The sequence below is a fragment of the Schistocerca gregaria genome, chromosome 4 (genome assembly GCF_023897955.1).
Source record: "Schistocerca gregaria isolate iqSchGreg1 chromosome 4, iqSchGreg1.2, whole genome shotgun sequence".
NCBI classification, from domain to species: Eukaryota; Metazoa; Arthropoda; class Insecta; order Orthoptera; family Acrididae; genus Schistocerca; species Schistocerca gregaria.
The window spans coordinates 701,676,573-701,701,226 of record NC_064923.1 but is presented as its reverse complement, the minus strand read 5'-3'; positions in this window follow the sequence as shown (position 1 = coordinate 701,701,226).

Here is a 24,654-nt window from a genome sequence, read left to right as displayed (position 1 = left end):
TTAAGTTGGTCTGCTTCGTGCCAATCAATAATGAATTTAAGTTTCTCGCTATTCTTATTTCTGCTGCTTCTCATTACCTTTTTCTTTCGGTTTACTCTCAGTCCGTATTCTCTACTCATTAGACTGTTTATTCCATTCCAATCATGAACCTGTCCTTTATATCCATCATTCGATGAACAGTAGGGGCGAAAGACTGTCTTCCTGTCTTACGCCCTTTTAAATCCAAGTACTTAGTTCTTGAAATCGAACTTAATTGTTCTCTCTTGGTTGCTGTACATTTTGTTTATTACCTGTCCTTCCCTATAGGTTACTCCTACTTTCCTCAGCATTTCGAGCATCTTGCACCATTTTACATTGTTGAATTCTTTTTCAGTGAGAGTTGCTTGATTTTCCTTCAGTCTTGTTTCCATTATCAAGCGTATCGTCACAACAGCCTTTCTGGTGTTTTTGTCTTTTCTAAGGCCATGTTGATCGTCGTTCAACAGATCCTCGATTTTCTTTCCCATTCTTCTATTCTTTATCCTTGTCAGCAGGTTTGATTGATAAGCTGTTAACTTGATTGTGCGATAATTCTGGCACTTGTGGACTTTTGCAATCTTGAAAATTGTGTGGATGATATTTTTCAGAAAGGTTTATGATATGTCGCCAGTTCCGTAGGCACCGCAGACCACTTTGGATAGTCGTTTGGTTGCCACTTCCCTAATAATTTCACAAATTCCGGTGGAATGTTGTCGAGCCCTTCTTCCTTATTTCATCTCAGTTCTTCCAGAGCTCTTTTAAATTCTGACTGTAATACTGGGTCCCTCTGTCTTCCATACCGACTCCAATTACTACCTCTAGCTCGTAAAAAGAGAAGTTCTCCCCCACAAAGAGGCCTTCATTGCATTCGTTCAACCTATCTGCTCTCTCCTCTGTGTTCAACAATGGAATTCGTATTGCACTCTTAATGTTACAGTGCTTTTACTTTCATCGAAGACTGTCTGGGTTTTCTGTATGTTGAGTCAGTTCTCCCGACGATCATTTCTTTTTCGATTCCTTCATATCTCTTCTGCATCAGCTTCGCATTGGCTTTCCTGTACTTCGTTTTTATTTCATTTCTAAGGGATTTCTGTTGCAGTATTCCAGTCTTTCCCTGAACATTTTTGCACTTCCTTCATGCCGATCAGTTGAAATCTTTCTTCTGTGACCTAAGGTTGAAACCTCCAATTAGAAAAATTAATGAATTACTGTGCTGGTAAACCTCTTACGTTATTTGATTTTCAGACAACTGAGCAGAACTGAACGTATTCAGACATTTCTCTCTTTACTTATTCTGATCAACACTAAATTGACACACAATATTTTTTAGCGCAGCGCAATCTGACTTTCAATAATCCCTACAAAAGAATGGCCCTGGCTAACAATAACCTATAACTTTCATGACTCACTTACCTCACAAAAATCTTCGTTACTCGTACTGCTGCAATACAGCGAGTGCCAATACTGCCAGCTAAATAAAAGATTCTAACTACTAAATGCACTAATTACGTATAGGCAAAGTTAGCAAATGAAAGATTTTGATAGATTTTGTTTTTCGAAGTCTGAGCAGTAAAAGAAAATGCACACGGAAGTAGTGGATTTCCATGCACTCTTGAAGAAGTAGTGCTGTCCTTCGAACGGAAAAACAGTGTTAACTCTTGACATGCAGACAGGTACTGGGCCACAACAGAGCAAACCCACAGCAGAGTCAGTCGAAGTTTTGAAGAATATTGGCAGGTAGGTCATCACTGAGCAGACCCGCTGTAGTCCTGGTAGAGATTATGGTATTGGAGGGCCACCAAAGGTGCACACTCACTGCAGTCCTTGTAGTAGTAATGGTATTGGTGGGTCGTCAAAGGAGTAGACCCACTGTAGTCCTTGTAGAGATGGCCAGCAGCCATGCACAATCACCATGAAAGAGTCTTGCAGACAATATAGCAAGTCCATAAACCACCATTGGTGCATACACAAACGTTTTGGTATGTTCTTATAATCAGCAATGCTGTTAACCAGTCCCTTGCTGAATTATCAACACAAGTGCGAGCACTAACAATCCCTTTCTTTTTTACCTCTTGTGCATATACTATAACCAACAGAAATGTGTGCAGTGAAATGAAACTTAATATGAAGAACTGGTGTCTATGCAATTATAAATTTACGACATGAGAATACAATTACAAAGGTATGAAATACATCATTAAAGAACATAATAATACAGATAACATTTGTAGTAATACGGTCTTTACAATAGAATCGAAATTACATAAACATCAGTGTTACAGGAATTATGACATAGGTAAATACATAAAAGATCAGAATAATTTTCGAAACATCAACTTCGCACATGAGCATTAAAACAAAACACAAAAAATAATGTCAAAACATCTTTACAAAGTAAATAACATATTATTAGAAACATTCTACAACATAACTCTTATCAGATAAACACATAAAGACAGGAAGAACACAAATACACAAGGGTATACAAACACAAAGCGGAATAACACAAAAGTAAAGGACAGAGTTTGTTTTCAGTGTAACACTTAGTACTGCAGTTGTGACGGCGTTGGCATTCGTTACGCCATATACAAAAAACTTACATATATATTTTACATATTTTTATTTTTAATTTATCAGCATGCTTCTTTCTCTCAGGATAATTGTCTTTTCCTATCACTTTTACTTACGTGCATAAGTAAATATGCAACGGGTTTTGAAGGGCCTCAGTTATTCATATACCATCTTTAGATTTTGAACGTGATGACTAAAATATGAATGCCGTTAACTAAATTGAATGTAATCTTTTTAATTTCCATTTGTTGATTGCAAAGCAAGGCTTGAGAGAATTTCGATTGTCGCCATGGAGCGGCCAAGATAAAACTTACTGAACTCATGGAATATTTATAGTTTAAAAACATGAACTTTAACGTAAATTAAATATGTGTTGCAATTTAAAAAGGTTCTTATAACGAAATCTCTCGCATTTGCAGTTACTGTTAACACTTTGAAAAATAAATTATTACTTCGGCGCGTAATGGCCGATCAGAGGCTGCATCGGAAGATGAGCTTCTCGCAGCGCAAATTACTAAAAAATGCTTATTAAAAATAGTTAGCCACTGCGAGCATTTGAGGTGACAACTATTACAAAGAAATTCATTTTGTAATAATAATAACAAATTTATTTAAGCAGAAATACGAATAACGTACATAAAATATGTGTAACTGCTCAATGGCTGCCTTCCACACCACGAAACAAAACAGTGTGGACCCATAAAATACGACCTTCCTCCTCGGCCGTTCAATCGCGCCTCTTTCGATCCTTTTTTATTTTCATAGACATTAAATAAAGATGGTACTCTTAAATTATCGCTGCATATCAGTTGTTTCAAGAACTTAACCTATATCTTTTACACTAATTATATTCATAAAATACTTTAACTGCGGTTTACAACCGATAAAAATGTCAATATTTATGTGACGTACCATCATACAGTCCAACGCAAAACTTCATTCCATAAATCTTTCCTCTTATTCCAACATTTTTTTCCACAAAAAAAATCCCATCCAAGCATGCTTTCTGTATTTATATGTTCACATATTTCTTACCTCATTATTTATTTTCCATTATCTTACCTCATCATTTATTTCCAAACAATCCTACCTAAACCTGTTGTCCCTAAACCCTACTTTCTTGTTCATGTCCTCTTTCAAAATAATTATTCTCCACTGTACACTACTCATTTTTGTCCAAACCATTTTCTTATACCTTCTCAATGCATTTCTTCCAATTCATTGCAACTCATTCTGTTATATAGACTACTTCCTCTTAAGCTAACTTAGATCTACTGAGCTGAGATATAGTAAGCGACGAGGCAATGCAGCAGCAAATTACCACAAACAGCAATGACCAAAAAAAAATGCAAATTTGCAAAACTAGTACCAATAAATATAAATTAGCAAAGCAAATGCAACATTACAACTAATATGAGCCAATGTGCAGCAACAAGAAGAATAAATCAGTAGTAAAACTGGCTTAACACAGGTAATATTCGGTAGGATAATGCCTGGGAAACAGCAGCAGCAAATGCAATAACTTATACCTAAATATGACGTAGCTCAAGCAGAAAAAATATTACAGTAAAGATAGGAAAGTCGAATACCTATGTCAGATTTTAGCACTAGAGTGATGCATCACAGAAACGTACTCTGACAAAAAGTTACCAAATCGTTGAAAAATTATGCATACAATGTCTGTGAAGGGAAATGTCTATTTGTGCTCCTCCCTTTTTTTTTTTTTAAAAGAAATTGGATCTGTAGGCATAAAATAGTGATATTAGTACATCTACTACATTTTATTTTAACCAGTGCTGCAGTGCAACTAGAAACTAGATATTAAACAAAATAGGCAAATATATACATAAAGCAAGGCATGAAACGTCGTTCACTAGCCATATGGCATCTCTTAAGGCAGTAAAAAATTTCTCAATTAGCAAGACAATAGACGTAAAATGTTTGTCATCATTTCATTAGGCATTTCAGTAAGTATCAGACAAAGTAGGCGTGAATTCCTGAGGATTAATGTAATTATACCCTCCGCTGTTACAGATTGCATCAATCGAATGAAATGTATCACCGAAAATTTTCTTTGTATCTTTGTGATTCAAAAATCTTTAAATATAAATGTTTTAAGTACAAAAAGTAATCACTCAGATGCGTGTCCTGTAGCGCTAATAGTGCGTCTTGCTGTAAGATAATTCTGTGGAAGTGTCGTCCTCCGTAAGCAAAGTTCTGCAGAAGTCAGTGTACTTACCTCAGCGTAAACAAAAGTGAAAAGCTTTGAGTATAGATATCGTAGTTATTACGCTTATCGCCGTGATGAAGAAAGTACTGTAACGTATCCTTATGCTACGGAAAAGGCTGTCTGATTGTAGCTGTACCACAAAGTTACTGCTAAAACATGTTTTACTTTCGAGAATAATACAGAATAACTGTGCAGATAAAAAACAGATACACCGCAAAAGCAACAATGTAAATTGTGTCACACATTAGTAGCGTCGTGATATAATCCTGTCGCTGTCAAAGAAACCAAATACTAAGTCATCTTTAATCTCACAGGAAGTACTTCAAATAAAGAATGTCTTTTCAAGTAAACCAAAATGTTGCATTAAAATCTCATTAGCAGCATATGTTCTAAACGTGTAAGCAGTATATTCGTTATGAAATCGTGCAACTGACAAACAAGAATGTACAAATTACAACACTGTGTCATCTGTTCACTATAGCAATGCATTGGCAATTATTCCTTAAATAAGTTCTCTTGGTTCTTGGCTGGATAGTTAACTTCAAACACTGTTGCATGTTAACAGTTTCTAAGTCTGACAAAGCGTACTAGTAACGTGAAGTGAAAAATTTTATGGCAAAGACTAAGTTAAAAAGCAATTTGTCTTTCAATAAACGGTTTAACATGTGAAATGTGGTGTAAACCTTAACTCTTCCTAGTACGCAGAGTTTCAACTTCAACGCAATTATCATGTGGTATACGTCGGGTTCTGTAAGGTCCATTGTAAACCAGAGAGAATTTGTGACTCAGGTATTTCTTCTTATGTGACAATGAATGAGTTTTAATGAGAACTTTCTGACCACTATATAGTTTCTTTGCATCTGCATTACCGCGTAGTTTTCTACTTTTGTCTGCAGCAGAATCTATATTTTTAATAGCCAAATCAATTATGTCTTTGTGTCGAAGTTTACATGTATTCGGAAAAGGTAGAAGCTCTCTGATTCTGTTTTTGGGTTCTTCATTCTTCAGTACAAGAATAGGTGATAAAGCAGTGGAGTCATGAGCCATTTCATTCAGCACATTTTGAAATAAGTGTAAATGTCTGTCCCAATAGTCTGCCCTCTCTCTCCCCACATCCATCACTGCTGGCGGCTCCCCTTTAACTGCGCAACGCTACGCGCTGTTCACATCCAACCGCCCAACACTACAATAGCGAATATTCCAACAATGCCAACCGGCCACAGACTGCATACAGCAGAGCCAGTGATTTTCATACAGAGCGCTACGTGACATTACCAACATAAAAACCTAAGCAGCCTACTTAAGGTTTCTTTGCAGTTACCTTTGTTGTCCCTATGTTTGTTTATCCAACAACTGGAATTGCCATTTTTCGAGATGTCCACTCCTCTTCAACCGAACTGCCTACTCTACTATTCCTCCAAAGCGTTTTATGCTTTCTCAGTACTTCAGTGTTCCCGTTCCATCTACACTGGTTCTTCCGGAAGTTTATATTAAACTTTAGTCTGTTCTTAGTCATTTCTAAATTGGAATCTGTACCTACATCTGAATCTGGTTGTGCCATACAATCCTATTTCTGATTTCGGGATCTCTGAACCTCCTCCTCTTGTGATTCTTGAACAGAGAATTTTCTGTTACTATCTCTACTAATTACCTAATATGACGTCCTAAAAGGCATATATTAAGGTAGCCAGATGGATGCAGAATTTCGTGACTCCTGAAAAAAAATTGACAATGCCACCCTCTCACCTATTAATAAATTTTGATCAAATAGGCTTACAAACGAAATTGGTGACTTGAATGAACATTTCGTGGTATGGAGGCTGCAGCATGTTACCTTGTATGGAAGCCACTGTCAGATGCAGCAGTAACTTCGTGCGTTTTATGTCTACCCAAGGAGGTTTTTGGAACCTGTGCTATTTATATTGCATGTTGATGACGTCACAGACAACATTAATAGTAAACTCAGATAATTCGCATAATTCACAGATGTCGCAGCTGTCATGAAAATTTGCACAAATATTCAGTTAGAACTTATTAAGTTTTTAAGGTCGTGCATAGATTGCTAACTCATTTTTAATGTTCATAAATGTAAAACGGTTCACTTCTCTAAACAAAAAAAGATCGTAGTTTATGTTGCTGTTATAGTCCTCATTCTGAAAACTGGTTTGATGCAGATCTCCTCATTAATCAACCCTGTGCCAACCCCATCATCTCTGCGTAACTACGGCCACCTATATCCATTTGTACCTGATTGTTCAAGCCTTGGTCTCCATCTAGAATTGTATCCCCTTCCCCTCCCCACCCTCCAACGTTTCCGTCCATTACTATAATGACCTATTCTTGATGTTTCAGGATGTGTCCTATCAACTTGTAAGTACTTTTGGTATCATAAGTTTTCTTTTTCTATTTCGAGTCGGCAACTTCCCATCTGTTAGTCGTTCTACCCATCTAATCTTCAGGGTTCTTCTACACCGCACCGTTCCAAAAGCTTCTACTCGCTTCTTATCTGAATTGCCACCATCAGCGTTTCACTTCCATGCAAAGCTACACGTCAGATAGATACTTTCAGAATAGACTTCCTAACCCTTACATTTGTATTAGATGTCAAAAAATTAGTCTTTATCGTAAACGGTTGTTTTGCCTTTACCTGTCTGCGTTTTATATCATCCTTACTTCAGCCATCATCAGTTATTTTGCGGGCCAAATAACAAAATTCACCCACTACTTTTGGTCTCTCGTTGTCTGATGTTATTTACTCATCATTGCATGTCTTATTTCCACTACATTCCACTACCTCTGTATTACTTTTATTAATGTTCATCATAAACTGTTTTCCAGACACTACCTACTTCGTTCAACTGCTCTTCCAAGACGTTTGCCTTTTCCGAAAGAACTATAGTGTCACCAGCAATACGCAAAGTTTTTGGTTCTCGTGCCTGAACTTCAAATTATTTTTCAAATTTCTCCTTGGTTTTCTTCACAGCTTCCTCAGTGTACAGATTTTACGACGTCGTGAATAGTCAGCAATCCGGCTCACTCACCACTCCCTTCTCAGCTATGGCTCCCCTTTCATGTTCCCCCACACGTATACTGCAGTGTGGTTTCTGTATAAATAGTAAATTTCTAACAGTCTATTCCACAGAGTAAAGAGCGCTCTCAGAATCTACAAATGTCACAATTCGAGTCAACAACTCCTCGTTTCCAGAATGAGATTTTCACTCTGCAGCGGAGTGTGCGCTCATATGAAACTTTCTGGCAGATTAAAACTGTGTGCCAGACAGAGACTCGCACACAGGACCTTTGCCTTTCGCGGGCAAGTGCTCTACCAACTGAGCTACCCAAGCACAACACACGCCCCGTCCTTGCAGCCTTACTTCTGCCAGTACCTCGTCTCCTACCTTCCAAACTTTACAGAAGCTCTCATGCGAACCTTGCAGAACTAGCACTCCTGAAAGAGAGGATATTGTGGAGACATGGCTTACCCACAGCCTGGAGGATGTTTCCAGAATGCGATTTTCACTCTGCAGCGGAGTGAGCGCTGATATGAAACTTTCTGGCAGACTAAAACTGTGTGCCAAACCGAGACTCAAACTCAGGACCTGGCACACAGTTTTAACCTGCCAGAAAATTTCAACTCCTCGTTTGTTAGTCGTTTTACCCACCAAATCGTTAGCTTTTGTTATATACAGCAACATTTCAGGAGCCATCTTCTAACACAAGTCTCAGTATCAGCACTGCGTTTCGTCTTCTTGCATTTCTCCAGAACGCAGACTACTACTCTCCGAGATCAGTCTCTCCCAGTTTTTCTGTTCTTCTCTACTTCATGTCAGTGTTTTGCAAACATGACTTATTTAACTAATGGTTACGTGGTATTCACACTTGCCAGCAGCTACCTTTTTAGAAATGGTATTATTACTTTTTCCTGAAGTCTGAGGGTATTTCTCCTGTCTCACATATCTTGCACACCAGGTGCAATAGTTTTTGTCATGATTGATTCTCCAAAGGATGTCGTCTATTCCAGAGCGTTCTTTCCACTTCTTTGAGTGCACTGTCAAATTCGTCTCGCAGTATCTTATTATACATCAAATATTCACCTACTTCTTCATATATTTCTATAATACTGTCCTGAACCTACTTTCCCTATATACAGACCCGTTTGTATCATTATGTTCCTTCTATCTTTCAGCTTTCCAATCTTTACTTAGCACTGGCTGGCTATTTCAACCATCGATATTCATACAGTTCTTTTCGTTTCTGTAAAGGGCTCTTCATTTTTCCAATGATCAGCATCTATCTTTGACATACTTATGCGTGCTTCAACACCTTGAATTTTCCCTCTAGACATTCGTGCTTAATCTTTCTGCACTTTCCATCAGTCTCATTTTCAGGCATTTCTACATTTCTACCATATTCCCTTTGGCCTCCTCTATTTGCTGTTTTATATACATATACTCCTGGAAATTGAAATTGAACACCGTGAATTCATTGTCCCAGGAAGGGGAAACTTTATTGACACATTCCTGGGGTCAGATACATCACATGATCACACTGACAGAACCACAGGCACATAGGCACAGGCAACAGAGCATGCACAATGTCGGCACTAGTACAGTGTATATCCACCTTTCGCAGCAATGCAGGCTGCTATTCTCCCATGGTGACGATCGTAGAGATGCTGGATGTAGTCCTGTGGAACGGCTTTCCATGCCATTTCCACCTGGCGCCTCAGTTGGACCAGCGTTCGTGCTGGACGTGCAGACCGCGTGAGACGACGCTTCATCCAGTCCCAAACATGCTCAATGGGGGACAGATCCGGAGATCTTGCTGGCCAGGGTAGTTGACTTACACCTTCTGGAGCACGTTGGGTGGCACGGGATACATGCGGACGTGCATTGTCCTGTTGGAACAGCAAGTTCCCTTGCCGGTCTAAGAATGGTAGAACGATGGGTTCGATGACGGTTTGGATGTACCGTACACTATTCAGTGTCCCCTCGACGATCACCAGAGGTGTACGGCCAGTGTAGGAGATCGCTCCCCACACCATGATGCCGGGTGTTGGCCCTGTGTGCCTCGGTCGTATGCAGTCCTGATTGTGGCTCTCACCTGCACGGCGCCAAACACGCATACGACCATCATTGGCACCAAGGCAGAAGCGACTCTCATCGCTGAAGACGACACGTCTCCATTCGTCCCTCCATTCACGCCTGTCGAGACACCACTGGAGGCGGGCTGCACGATGCTGGGGCGTGAGCGGAAGACGGCCTAACGGTGTGCGGGACCGTAGCCCAGCTTCATGGAGACGGTTGCGAATAGTCCTCGCCGATACCCCAGGAGCAACAGTGTTCCTAATTTGCTGGGAAGTGGCGGTGCGGTCCCCTACGGCACTGCGTAGGATCCTACGGTCTTGGCGTGCATCCGTGCGTCGCTGCGGGCCGGTCCCAGGTCGACGGACACGTGCACCTTCCGCCGACCGCTGGTGACAACATCGATGTACTGTGGAGACCTCACTCCCCACGTGTTGAGCAATTCGGCGGTACGTCCACCCGGCCTCCCGCATGCCCACTATACGCCCTCGCTGAAAGTCCGTCAACTGCACATACGGTTCACGTCCACGCTGTCGCGGCATGCTACCAGTGTTAAAGACTGCGATGGAGCTCCGTATGCCACGGAAAACTGGCTGACACTGACGACGGCGGTGCACAAATGCTGCGCAGCTAGCGCCATTCGACGGCCAACACCGCGGTTCCTGGTGTGTCCGCTGTGCCGTGCGTGTGATTATTGCTTGTATAGCCCTCTCGCAGTGTCCGGAGCAAGTATGGTGGGTCTGACACACCGGTGTCAATGTGTTCTTTTTTCCATTTCCCGAAGTGTATATATATATTCTGCTATCGTTCATTAAATTTCTTGTGCTGTCCAAGGACCTCTACTAGGCCTGGACTTTTTACTTATTTGATCTCTGCTGCCTTCATTATTTCATCTCCCAGTGCTACCTATTCGTTTTCTATTGTGTTCCTCGCTACTGTTTCAGTTAACGTTGCGTAATACTCCTTCTGAAACTCTGGTTTCTTTGGTTGGCCCAGGTACCACCTACTTAGTTTCCTACCTTTTTGCTATTTCTCCTTTTCTAATCTACAACTTATAATCAATAAATTTGGGTCGAGGTGCACATCTGCATATAGAAATGTCTTTCTTTTGCATATGGTTTCTAAATCTCCATCTTCGCGTTATAGAATGAGTCGGAAACCTTCCAGTTTGCCAAGGCCTCTTCCACATATTGAACATTCTTTCACGATTCTTAACCCAAGTGTTAGCAATGATTAAATTAAGGTCTGTGCCAAATTCTACCAGGTAGCTTACTCTTTCATTCCTTTATCACAGTCCATATCCCTTATTATTTTTCCTTATCTCCCTTTTACTGCTACCGAATTCCTGTAGCTCATCGTAAGAACCTGAAATATTTCCATCTGGTCATAATTGTTGATTCTTTTAATGCTCTGGCGAAAGACTCATCAAACTAGAACACATGAAATAATAGGTCACTTTAATACACTAATGAATAAAAGATTTACCTAATTTTGACACAGTTCTTTGCCACAGGATTGCTTGGAAATTCACATCTATGAAAGCATCACTTGCACAGTTTCTGTTCGCTTGCAGTACAAAATGTGATGTTTACGAATGTACATCTCATTATATACCTTAACTGCCACTGCCCTATATGATGATATTGACTGTTGTACCTGAGGTTTCGAAATGGGGCTGAGCACTTGCATCCTCGACACTGTATTGACCTCACTGTGAGGGGGCTGCTATGCCGAGAGGGGGGCATGGTCTACTGGAGTGCGAGCCCTCGATAATATCTGTGGTATCGATTTTCGCTATCGACCTTATTGTGGAACCACGATACTACATAAAATTCTTCAAATGTCTTAATCACCTGCAGAGTTAAATGGCACATAAACCCGTACTGTCATGGTGGCTAGATAATGCATTCACTGTGCTGTTGATAGTAGCTTCCCTAAATTAAGATTTTCTTTTTCATTATTCGTCGTCATTCGGCTTGCTGCTGCATTAATGCTATTTGATTCTGAGTTAATAACTCTGTACTGACCTACCACCACGCTTCGCGATTTCCGTCTTATATGAAGGGCTTATTTCAATATTTGTACAAGTCCGTTGCCTTCACGTTTCTTCCTATAATGCTCCTGAAATTAATGATCCAAACAAACAGGTGGTGGTTAGGTGGTGGTTAGTGTTTAACGTCCCGTCGACAACGAGGTCATTAGAGACGGAGCGCAAGCTCGGGTTAGGGAAGGATTGGGAAGGAAATCGGCCGTGCCCTTTCAAAGGAACCATCCCGGCATTTGCCTGAAACGATTTAGGGAAATCACGGAAAACCTAAATCAGGATGGCCGGAGACGGGATTGAACCGTCGTCCACCCGAATGTGAGTCCAGTGTGCTAACCACTGCGCCACCTCGCTCGGTCGCCAAACAAACAGAAGGAGACTTTCACCTCTAGCAAGAAGCCATATGCTTGAATATTTCTGGTATCTCAACTGCACATTTGTAGCACTCATTTAACTTCAGGACTCTGTATTTCACTATGAACAAAAATGGACTTGTAACACTATTGAAATAAGCCCTTCATATTAACTCCAGCTCCACTTTCCATTCTGAAATTCTCTAACCTTATCACTCTGCTGAGGGATCTAACATTTCACGCTACAACCTACAGAAAGCTAGTCTTATGTTTCCTAATGACGACACCAACCTGTCTAGCTCCACCTGAACATCCAAATGTGGGCCTATTTTACTTCTGGAGTATTTTACCCAAGAGAATTCCATCATCATTAAGCGATACCAAAGAACTGCATGCTTTCAGGAAAATAACGGTTTCAGTTTCCCCTTGCTTTCATCTGTTTGCATTACCATTAAAGCAAGGAATTGTTGCCTGAAGGGAATTGGGAAATTGGGGTAAGCTTCTGTGGGACCAAATTGCTCAGTCATCGGTCCCCATGCTTACAAATAGTTAATGTAACTTAAACTAACTTTCGCTAAGGACAACACACACATCTGTGCCCAAGGGAGGACTCGAACATCCGACGGGGTAAGCCGCGCGTACCGTGACAATGCGTCCTGGACCTCGCGGCTACCCTTCGTGCCAGTTGGCTGATGTTACAAGGCCGCACCTGTCAATCATCCAGACTGCTACACTAGTGGAAAGGTTCCTGCCACTCTTCAAGAACCACAGGTTAGTCTGATTTCTGAACAGGTACCCCTTCGTTGAGATTGCACCATTGGCACTGCTGTCTGTATCGCTGATGCATGCAAGTCACCCCCGACCTCCACCACACACCGTCAGGCGGCTTGCGGAGTATGGATGTAGATGTAGATGAAGGTCCATGGCTCATAGGATGAGAGAGACTACAATATCAGTAAGTCACAATTAGAATCAGTCAACTCATAAAAATACCAGGATTTAGCAGATCCTAAAGATATGAAATGGAATGATCACATAAGCTTAATCGTGGGTGAAGCAGGTGGTAGTCTTAGATTTATCGGCAGGAAACTAGAAAAATGCTGTAAAGGAGGTTACCTACAGATGAGTCGTGTGACTCATTCTAGAACACTGCTCAAGTGTGTGTCGCCCACACCAAATGAAATGTCGCGGGATATTGAGCGTATATAGAGAAAGGCAGCACGTGTTGTCACAGTTTCCTTCACCCATCTGAAACTGTCCCGGTAACGCTGGAAAATATGAGCTGGAAGAGTCTCAAAATGGCCACTAGCAAATCCAGGAATGCCTACTTCAAAGGTGTTAAGAGCCAGCAATAAGTGGATGAAGCATATCAGACGGATGAAATATTCCGTGACTTCCGGAAAACGTTTGACTCGGTGCCCCACTGCAGACTCCTAACTAAGGTACGAGCATATGGGATTGGTTCCCAAATATGTGAGTGGCTCGAAGACTTCTTAACCACAACAGTTTGAATACTCCATTAGTAGTGTAGCGCTTGACACAGTCACATCGATTAAATATTTGGGCGTATCCCGAGCGATATGAAGTGGGACAAGCATTTAATGGCAGTTGTGGGGAAGGCGGATGGTCGTCTTCGGTTCATTGGTAGAATTTTGGGAAGATGTGGTTCATCTGTAAAGGAGACCGCTTGTAAAACACTAATACGACATATTCTTGAGCATTGCTCGAGCGTTTGGGATCCCTATCAGGTCGGATTGAGAGAGGACATAGAAGTAATTCAAAGGCGGGCTGCTAGATTTGTTACTGGTAGCTTTGATCATCACACGAGTGTTACGGAAATGCTTCAGGAACTCGCGTGGGAGTCTCTGGAGGAAAGGAGACGTTCTTTTTGTGAATCGCTACTGAGGAAATTTAGGGAACCAGCATTTGAGGCTGACTGCAGTACAATTTTACTGCCGCCAACTTACATTTCGCGGAATGACCACAAAGATAAGATAAGAGAGATTAGGGCTCGTACAGAGGCATATAGGCAGTCATTTTTCCCTCGTTCTGTTTGGGAGTCGAACAGAAAGAGAAGATGCTAGTTGTGGTACGAGGTACCCACCGTCACGCAACGTATGGTGGATTGCGGAGTATGTATGTAGATGTAGATTTAGAAGTCAATAATGTACACTCCTGGAAACTGAAATAAGAACACCGTGAATTCATTGTCCCAGGAAGGGGAAACATTATTGACACATTCCTGGAGTCAGATACATCACATGATCACACTGACAGAACCACAGGCATATAGACACAGGCAACAGAGCATGCACAATGTCGGCACTAGTACAGTGTATATCCACCTTTCGCACCAATGCAGGCTGCTAGTCTCCCATGGAGACGATCGTAGAGATGCTGGATGTAGTCCTGTGGAACGGCTTGCCATGCTATTTCCACCTGGCTCCTCAGTTGGACCAGCGTTCGTGCTGGACGTGCAGACCACGTGAGACGACGCTTCATCCAGTCCCAAACATGCTCAAAGGGGGACAGATCCGGAGATCTTGCTGGCCAGGGTAGTTGACTTACACCTTCTAGAGCACGTTGGGTGGCACGGGATACATGCGGACGTGCATTGTCCTGTTGGAACAGTAAGTTCCCTTGCCGGTCTAGCAATGGTAGAACGATGGGTTCGATGACGGTTTGGATGTACCGTACACTATTCAGTGTCCCCTCGACGATCACCAGAGGTGTACGGCCAGTGTAGGAGATCGCTCCCCACACCATGATGCCGGGTATTGGCCCTGTGTGCCTCGGTCGTATGCAGTCCTGAATGTGGCGCTCACCTGCACGGCGCCAAACACGCATACGACCATCATAGTCACCAAGGCAGAAGCGACTCTCATCGCCGAAGACGACACGTCTCCATTCGTCCCTCCATTCACACCTGTCGCGACACCACTGGAGGCGGGCTGCACGATGCTGGGGCGTGAGCGGAAGACGGCCTAACGGTGTGCAGGACCGTAGCCCAGCTTCATGGAGACGGTTGCGAATGGTCCTCGCCGATACCCCAGGAGCAACAGTGTCCCCAATTTGCTGGGAAGTGGCGGTGCGGTCCCCTACGGCACTGCGTAGGATCCTACGGTCTTGGCGTGCATCCATGCGTTGCTGCGGTCCGGTCCCAGGTCGACGGGCACGTGCACCTTCCGCCGACCACTGGCGACAACATCGATGTACTGTGGAGACCTCACGCCCCACGTGTTGAGCAATTCGGCGGTACGTCCACCCGGCCTCCCGCATGCCCACTATACGCCCTCGGTCAAAGTCCGTCAACTGCACATACGGTTCACGTCCACGCTGTCGCGGCATGCTACCAGTGTTAAAGAGTGCGATAGAGCTCCGCATGCCACGGCAAACTGGCTGACACTGACGGCGGCGGTGCACAAATGCTGCGCAGCTAGCGCCATTCGACGGCCAACACCGCGGTTCCTGGGTGTGTCCGCTGTGCCGTGCGTGTGATCATTGCTTGTACAGCCCTCTCGCAGTGTCCGGAGCAAGTATGGTGGGTCTGACACACCGGTGTCAATGTGTTCTTTTTTTCCATTTCCAGGAGTGTAGAAATACGCTACAACTCCTACGTTTTGCTGTTGTAGGGACCGCAAAGACAGGATTTAACTAGTCATATAACTCACAGAAACGTTCAAGCAATTGTTCTTCAAGCGATCATACGACAAGGAGAATACAGACGTTGGTGTGAGACGACGTTTTGACTTACTAACCTCCGCTACATTGCGTTGTTGGCACTCTGTTTCTGTCAGATGATATCAAACCAGTCTGTTTCTGTCAGATGATACCAAGCAGCCAGCGTGCGCGTAGCGATCCGCCACTCTTGCCGACCCCGTTCGCCGCTTCGGATTCCTTTTCCCAAAAGGAGGCGAGTGCTCATTAAGGAGCAGCCGCTAATTGCGAGTCTGGGCTTTGAGGCCCGGGTGAGTCAGGCCGATTTCCCCTGGCCGCTGGCGGCCTGCCACCGCACGCAGAAGGCCCGCTAAACGGACGAGTTAGCATTCCACTGCGCCAAATTTATGCGCAGCGGCAGCGGCCACCTGGCCCAGAGGTGATTCAGCCAGCGTCTCACCCGCCGAGGACACACATAAACAAGGCTCTGCTGCGGCGAGCTGCCGCCGCCAGGGGGGCCGCGCTCTCTCCGCGCCTCTCGCTCTGTCAATCAGGGTCGCAGTGATTCACTGCCGGCGTCAGCCGTTCATCCGTTTGACGGCGAGCTGCAGCGATGGGAGTTCGACGCATCTATGAGTATCATGCGCACCGAACCAAGTACAGAATTCTGTGAACTTTCAACATCGCAGCGTGTCAGCATTCGTTGGTTAATATATTAAAAAAATTGAAAACCGCCTCGATTGCGAAAAAAGCACCTAGTGTTAACCTAGGTTTCGGCGTAGCTAACTACACCGTCTTCAGAACAATAACACCCACAAGTGCCTAAGAAGACCTTTGTCAATGATTAAAAGAACAGCATAGCTATACATTTATAAACGAAAAAAAAGGAAAACACAAACAGTACATATGTACAAAGTCAAACCACTACTTAACTTAATGATGAAACCTCCACCTCACACCGGCCTTAAGTGAGCGACCATTTGTAGCTGCAGTTTATGCGGGTCATGGCCCATCGAACATAGGCCGGTGTGAGGTGGAGCGTACACCATTAAGTTAAGTAGTGGTTTGACTTTGTACATATGTACTGTTTGTGTTTTCCTTTTTTCCGTCTATAAATGTATAGCCATGGTGTTCTTTTAATCATTGACAGAGGTCTTCTGAGGCACTTCTTGGTTGTATAGATCTGAAGAAGGTGTAGTTATCTACGCCGAAACCTAGGTTAACACTAGGTGCTTTTTTCGCAATGGAGGTGGGTTTCTAGTTTTTTAATACAGAATTTTATGTTTTACACCCTCCTGCAACGAATTCTTCTCCTGTGCAAACCTCTTGATCTCAGAGTGGCACTTGCAACCTTGGTCGTCAATTGGATGTATTCCAATCTCTGTCTTCCTGTACAGTTTTATCCTGTATAGTACCATGAAAGTTAATTCCTGATGCCTTAACAGATGTCTTATCATCTTGCCTTTCTCCTTGTCAACGTTTCTCCTATATACACTCCTGGAAATGGAAAAAAGAACACATTGACACCGGTGTGTCAGACCCACCATACTTGCTCCGGACACTGCGAGAGGGCTGTACAAGCAATAATCACACGCACGGCACAGCGGACACACCAGGAACCGCGGTGTTGGCCGTCGAATGGCGCTAGCTGCGCAGCATTTGTGCACCGCCGCCGTCAATGTCAGCCAGTTTGCCGTGGCATACGGAGCTCCATCGCAGTCTTTAACACTGGTAGCATGCCGCGACAGCGTGGACGTGAACCGTATGTGCAGTTGACGGACTTTGAGCGAGAGCGTATAGTGGGCATGCGGTAGGCCGGGTGGACGTACCGCCGAATTGCTCAACACGTGGGGCGTGAGGTCTCCACAGTACATCGATGTTGTCACCAGTGGTCGGCGGAAGGTGCACGTGCCTGTCGACCTGGGACCGGACCGCAGCAACGCACGGATGCACGCCAAGACCGTAGGATCCTACGCAGTGCCGTAGGGGACCTCTCCGCCACTTCCCAGCAAATTAGGGACACTGTTGCTCCTGGGGTATCGGCGAGGACCATTCGCAACCGTCTCCATGAAGCTGGGCTACGGTCCCGCACACCGTTAGGCCGTCTTCCGCTCACGCCCCAACATCGTGCAGCCCGCCTCCATTGGTGTCGCGACAGGCGTGAATGGAGGGACGAATGGAGACGTGTCGTCTTCAGCGAGGCACACAGGGCCAACACCCGGCATCATGGTGTGGGGAGCGATCTCCTACACTGGCCGTACACCTCTGGTGATCGTCGAGGGGACACTGAATAGTGCACGGTACATCCAAACCGTCATCGAACCCATTGTTCTACTATTCCTAGACCGGCAAGGGAACTTGCTGTTCCAACAGGACAATGCACGTCCGCATGTCTCCCGTGCCACCCAACGTGCTCTACAAGGTGTAAGTCAACTACCCTGGCCAGCAAGATCTCCGGATCTGTCCCCCACTGAGCATGTTTGGGACTGGATGAAGCGTCGTCTCACGCGGTCTGCACGTCCAGCACGAACGCTGGTCCAACTGAGGCGCCAGGTGGAAATGGCATGGCAAGCCGTTTCACAGGACTACATCCAGCATCTGTACGATCGTCTCCATGGGAGAATAGCAGCCTGCATTGCTGCGAAAGGTGGATATACACTGTACTAGTGCCGACATTGTGCATGCTCTGTTGCCTGTGTCTATGTGCCTGTGGTTCTGTCAGTGTGATCATGTGATGTATCTGACCCCAGGAATGTGTCAATAAAGTTTCCCCTTCCTGGGACAATGAATTCACGGTGTTCTTATTTCAATTTCCAGGAGTGTACATTTTCTCTGCGAGTCTGGAGAGAACCTTCTCATTCCTTGCCTTATCAGCTCACCAAATTTTCAAAGTTCTTCTGTACTGTCACATCTCAAATCTTTGAATCCGTTCTCTTCCGGTTTTCCCTCAGTCCATGTTTCAAAAAGAAAAAAGGAAAAATGTTCAGATGTGTGTGAAATCTTATGGGACTTAACTGCTAAGGTCATCAGTCCCTAAGCTTACACACTACTTAACCTAAATTATCCTAACGACAAACATACACACCCATGCCCGAAGGGAGGACTCGAACCTCCGCCGGGACCAGCCGCACAGTCCGTGACTGAAGCGCCTCGGACCGCTCGGATAGTCCCACGCGGCAGTCCATGTTTCATTACCACAAAATGCTGTGCTCCAAAAGTACATTCTCAGTAATTTCTTCCTCGAATTAAGGCTCATGTATGACACTAACAGATTTCTCTTCGTCAGGAATACCCTTTTTGACAGTGGTGGCCGAGCGGTTCTAGGCGCTTCAGTCCAGAACGAAGCGACTGCTCTGGTCGCAGGTTCGAATCCTGTCTTGGGCATGGATGTGTGAACTGTCCTTAGGGTAGTTAGGTTTAAGTAGTTCTAAGTCTAGGGGACTGATGACCTCAGATGTTAAATCCCGTAGTGTATAGAGGCATTTGAACCATTTGAGCTAGTGCTAGTCCTTCCTAGGTAACAGAATTCCTTAACTTCATCATCAATCCTGATGTTAAGTTTCCCGTTGTTCTCATTTCTACCAGGCCACTTCTCATTACAGTCGTCTACCTTCGATTGACTCTCAATCCACATTGTGTACTCACTACACTGTTCATTCCATACAACAGGTCCTGCAGTTCCTCTTCGCTTCCACTGAGGATAGCAACGTCATCAGCGAATCTTTAACGTTGATATTATTTAACCTTGAATTTTAATCACACTCTTCAACCTTTCTTCTATTTGCGTCTTTCTTCTTCGATAACATTTGAACAGCAGGGTCAAAAGACTACATCTCTGACTTACGCATTTTTCAAATAGTATACTTCGTTCTTGGTCTTCCACTCTTATTGTTCCTTTTTGGTTCTTATACATGTTGTGTACTACCTGGTTTAAGGAGGAGTATTTCAATCAACCCAATGTCGGTTTCGCATTTATTACGAATCAATCATCAGATGGCATTCACAAATTCTCTTGTCGACTGCTGCGGCCTCGTTGTGTTGTAGTTACAGGTTTTGTGCTCTACGATGTGTGCGTGAGATCTTATGGGACTTGACTGCTAAGGTCATCACTCCCTAAGCTTACACACTACTTAACCTAAATTATCCTAAGGACAAACACACACACCCATGCCCGAGGGAGGAGTCGAACCCCCGTCGGGACCAGCCGCACACTATGACTGCAGCGCCCTAGGCCGCTCAGCTAATCCCTCGCGGCTGCTCTACGACGAAGAAAAAATTTTCCTTTCAAAATCAGGTACACTAACGACAGATGCTTTTTTTTATCTTTTCTCTTTGACATTCAAGGACAGAGTGATTTAAAATGGAATGATCATATAAAGTTGATCGTCGGTAAAGTAAATGCCTGACTGAGATTCATTGGAAGAATCCTAAGGAAATATAATCCGAAAACAAAGGAAGTAAGTTACAGTACGCTTGTTTGCCCACTGGTTGAATACTGCTCAGCAGAGTGGGATCCGTACCAGATAGGGTTGATAGAAGAGATAGAGAAGATCCAACGGAGAGCACTGCGCTTCGTTACACGATCATTTACTAATCGTGAAAGCGTTACGGAGATGATAGATAAACTCCAGTGGAAGACTCTCCAGGAGAGACGCTCAGTAGCTCGGTACGGGCTTTTGTTGAAGTTTCGAGAACATACCTTCACCGAGGAGTCAAGCGGTATGTTGCTCCCTCCTACGTATATCACGCGGAGACCATGGGGATAAAATCAGATAGATTAGAGCCCACACAGAGGCATACCGACAATCCTTCTTTCCACGAACAATATGAGACTGGAATAGAAGGGAGAACCAATAGAGGTACTCAAGGTACCCTCCGCCACACAGCGTCAGGTGGCTTGCGCAGTATGGATGTAGATGTAGATGTAGAAATGAGTTTAATGTTAATGTTAACAAACATAAAACGCAGCGACACCTTACAAGGTGTGTAATTCTGTGTGACAAATTCGTCGTTTATTTAGGCTATACCTTTCAAAGTTTCTACATTTTGGTATGTGCACCATGTGCTTTCAAATTTCAGGGGAACTTCCCGAACTCACACCTCTCTACGTTTTACGGCAGTGCGTATCCTTGCGGCTGGCTGCTGTAAAAAAATTATATATCTTATAAATACACTGCAGCCACGTTTCTCCTGGCTACTTCGGACAAGGTAGAATTAATATTTCCTACTAGGGTATTTAAGCTTTTGATGTGTGGTGTAACTGAATGATACTGTAAATGGAATGAACTGATGAGACAAAGAATTTGCATACCACAAAATTTAAGGGCAATAGTGACTAGAAGAAGATGTAGGACGATAGGACGTTTGTTAAGAGATAAGGCAATAACTACCATGGTGCACTGCGTAGCCGGCCACAGTGGCCGAGCGGTTCTAGGCGCTTGAGTCCGGAGCCGCGTTGCTGCTACGGTCGCAGGTTCGAATCCTGCCTCAGGCATGTTTGTGTGTGATGTCCTTAGGTTAGTTAGGTTTAAGTAGTTCTAAGTCTAGGGGACTCATGACCTCAGATGTTAAGTCCCATAGTGCTTAGAGCCATTTGAACCATTTTTGTATTGTGTGTATATTGAACCGGGGACCTAGAAACGACGGAGAATCTTCGTCCCGCAGTAACCCTCAGTGGTTCACAACCCCACAACAGTCCACCCACCTCACCACCACCCCACACCGAATCCAGGGTTATTGTGCTGTTCGGCCCCCAGTAGACCCCCCGGGAACTTGTCATACCAGACAAGTGTAACCCCAAATGTTTGAAAGTTTGCGTGGCAGAGTAATTATGATGTTCACATACATGGAGACAGTGTTTCCGCAGCAATCGCCGACGGAGTGTAACTGACGAGGACTAAGGGGAACCCGCCCGAGGCAGATGCAAAACCGCCTTAATAACCATCCACAGGCTGGCCGGCACACCGGGTCTCGACACTAAACCGCCGGGCGGTTTCGTGCCGGGGACCGGCACGCCTTCTCACTTGGGAAGCAGTGCGTTAGACCACATGGCTAGTTGGGTGGGCCTAACTTCCACGGTAATGAACCGAGCAACAAGATTAAAGAATCACTTTTTCGAAACATCGTAATTGCGTTGCTTTGCGAGGCGTAAGTTTGAAACTTGTCTCAAAGATGTCTACAGTCTTCCTCTGCAATACGATATTGCAGTGGCTGTGTTGTTCAAAAGCACGATGCAATGCTCCTTGAGATATGGATGTGACTTTCAGTTACAGTATGTTCCCTGTACTGGACTTTATGTAATGAATGTACGAGTGCACGTTGTAGACACATGGGAGTGATGTATTGAAATTTGGGTCTGGCCATGAGTCCTGCGTGCATAGTCTAACTGCAATACTACCGCTCACGGTAAGTGGTAAATCCGAGTTCAAATTCCATTCCGAAACACTTTTTCACTGTCGTGATTCCGTTATACAACTTATGGTTGTCCATGTTCGCAACTGCTACTACATTTAATGTATTAATCTGTAACAGTGCGAAATTATGGCCAACTCTACCGTCACCCTCGGCGATGCTTCAAACAATAAGGTGCTGACACACGCGAAAAATGGCCAGAGCTCAGAAGTTCATGTGAGCTGTAAGGCGCTTCAATGACATCACGTTGGCACCAATTTTCACCAAAAATCGGCCCAACATCACCTTTGACGTGTTGCGCGATGGGAAGGTCGTCATACTTCGGCTTACCCACATTTGTTCCCTTCTGAAGACGCTTCTGCAATGGAACTTTGAAATCACGCGGTTTTCTTATGGGTGGCCGACGAAAATGTTTCAGACACACCGCTGCTCAAAATGGTTCAAATGGCTCTGAGAACTATGGGACTTAACATCTGAAGTCATCAGTCCCCTAGAACTTAGAACTACTTAAGCCTAACTAACCTAAGGACATCACACACATCCATGCCCGAGGCAGAATACGAACCTGCGACCGTAGCTGTCGCGCGGTTCCAAACTGAAGCGCCTAGAACCGCTCGGCCATAGCGGCCGGCACACCACTGCTCAGAATCGACACAAAAAAAGAGACTTAGGGGGTGGCAAGAAGAGCGCGAATGAAGCATCCCCTTTCCCTGGGGCGTTGACTCCCACACATTTTGCGGTCGAAAACGGAACTTCAGAGAGCGATGAATAACACCGTACGAACGCTTTAACCCTTCTCTAAGAACGTCGTGGGATAGCAACATCAGTGAATGTGATTGCACTCCTTTATGCCTTCTCATCACTCTTGTTTTGCGTCTCCTGTGGCGTGATCGCTTTTGTTCAGCATGTACCTGCTAGAAAATTCGACACCAATTCAGCCACACAGCTGCTCTAGCACCTGAGAACTAGTCAACCTCTTGGAAATTTAATTCGGTCAGCGACCTTGTCCAAATGGCACAGGTGGTCAAAGCGACCTTTAGCGAGAAACGGAAGAAAACCTGGTTACGACTCCCACTCTGGCAAAAATTTTCAACTTTCCCATTCCCTTTGTATCATAATCATATGGGGCTGCAAGATTAAACTTGGGTCTCTTCTTTCAGACATGTCTGAAAGAACAGACACCACATACATACACTCTGAAGAGCCAAAGAAACTGATACTTCTTCCTAATATCGTGTAGGGCCTCTGCGAGCACGCAGAAGTGCCGCAGTACGACGTGGCATGGACTTGAATAATGTCTGATGTAGTGCTAGAGGGAACTGACACCTTGAATCCTGCATTGCTGTCCATTAATTCGTAAGATCTCTTCTAAACAGCACGTTGCAAGGCATCCCAGATATGCTCAATAATGTTCATGTCTGGGGAGTCTGGTGGCCAGTGCAAACGTTTAAACTCAGAAGAATGTTCCTGGAGGCAATCTGTAGCAGTTCTGGACATGTGGGGTGTCGCATTGTCCTGGTGGAATTGCCCAAGTCCGTCGGAATGCACAATGGACATTAATGCATGCAGCTGATCAGACAGGATGCTTACCTACGTATCACTTGTCAGTCGTATCGAGATGTATCAGGGGTCCCATACCACTCCAACAGGACACGCCACACGTCATTGCAGACCCTCCACCAGCTTAAACAGTCCCCTGCCGACATATAGGGTCCATGGAATCATGAAATTGTCTCCATACCCCCGTATATGTCCATCCACCCGACACAATTTGAAACCTTGCTTACATGTAGGGTCCATGGAGTTATGAGATTGTCTCTGTACCCCTGTACAAGTCCATCCGCTCGATATGATTCGAAACGAGACTTGTCCGTCCAGGCAACATGTTTCCACTCATCAACAGTCCAATGTCGGTTTAGACGGGCCGAGGCGAGGTGTAAAGATGTATGTCGCGTAGTCATCAAGGCTACACGAGTGTTCCTTCGAATCTGAAAGCCCATATCGATGAATGTTTCCTTGAATGGTTCGCAAACTAACACTTCCTGATGACCAAGCATTGAAATCTGTAGCAGTTTACCGAAGAGCTGCACTTCTCTCACTTTGAACGACTCTCTTCAGTCGTCGTTCGTCCTGTTTTTGGAGGGTCTTTCTCCGGCCGCAGTGATGTCGGAGATATGATGTTTTACCGGATTCCTCATGAAATGGTCGTGTGGGAAAATCCCCAATTCAACGCTGTCTCGTGCGCCAACTATATCACCACGGTGAAACTCACTTAAATCCTGATAA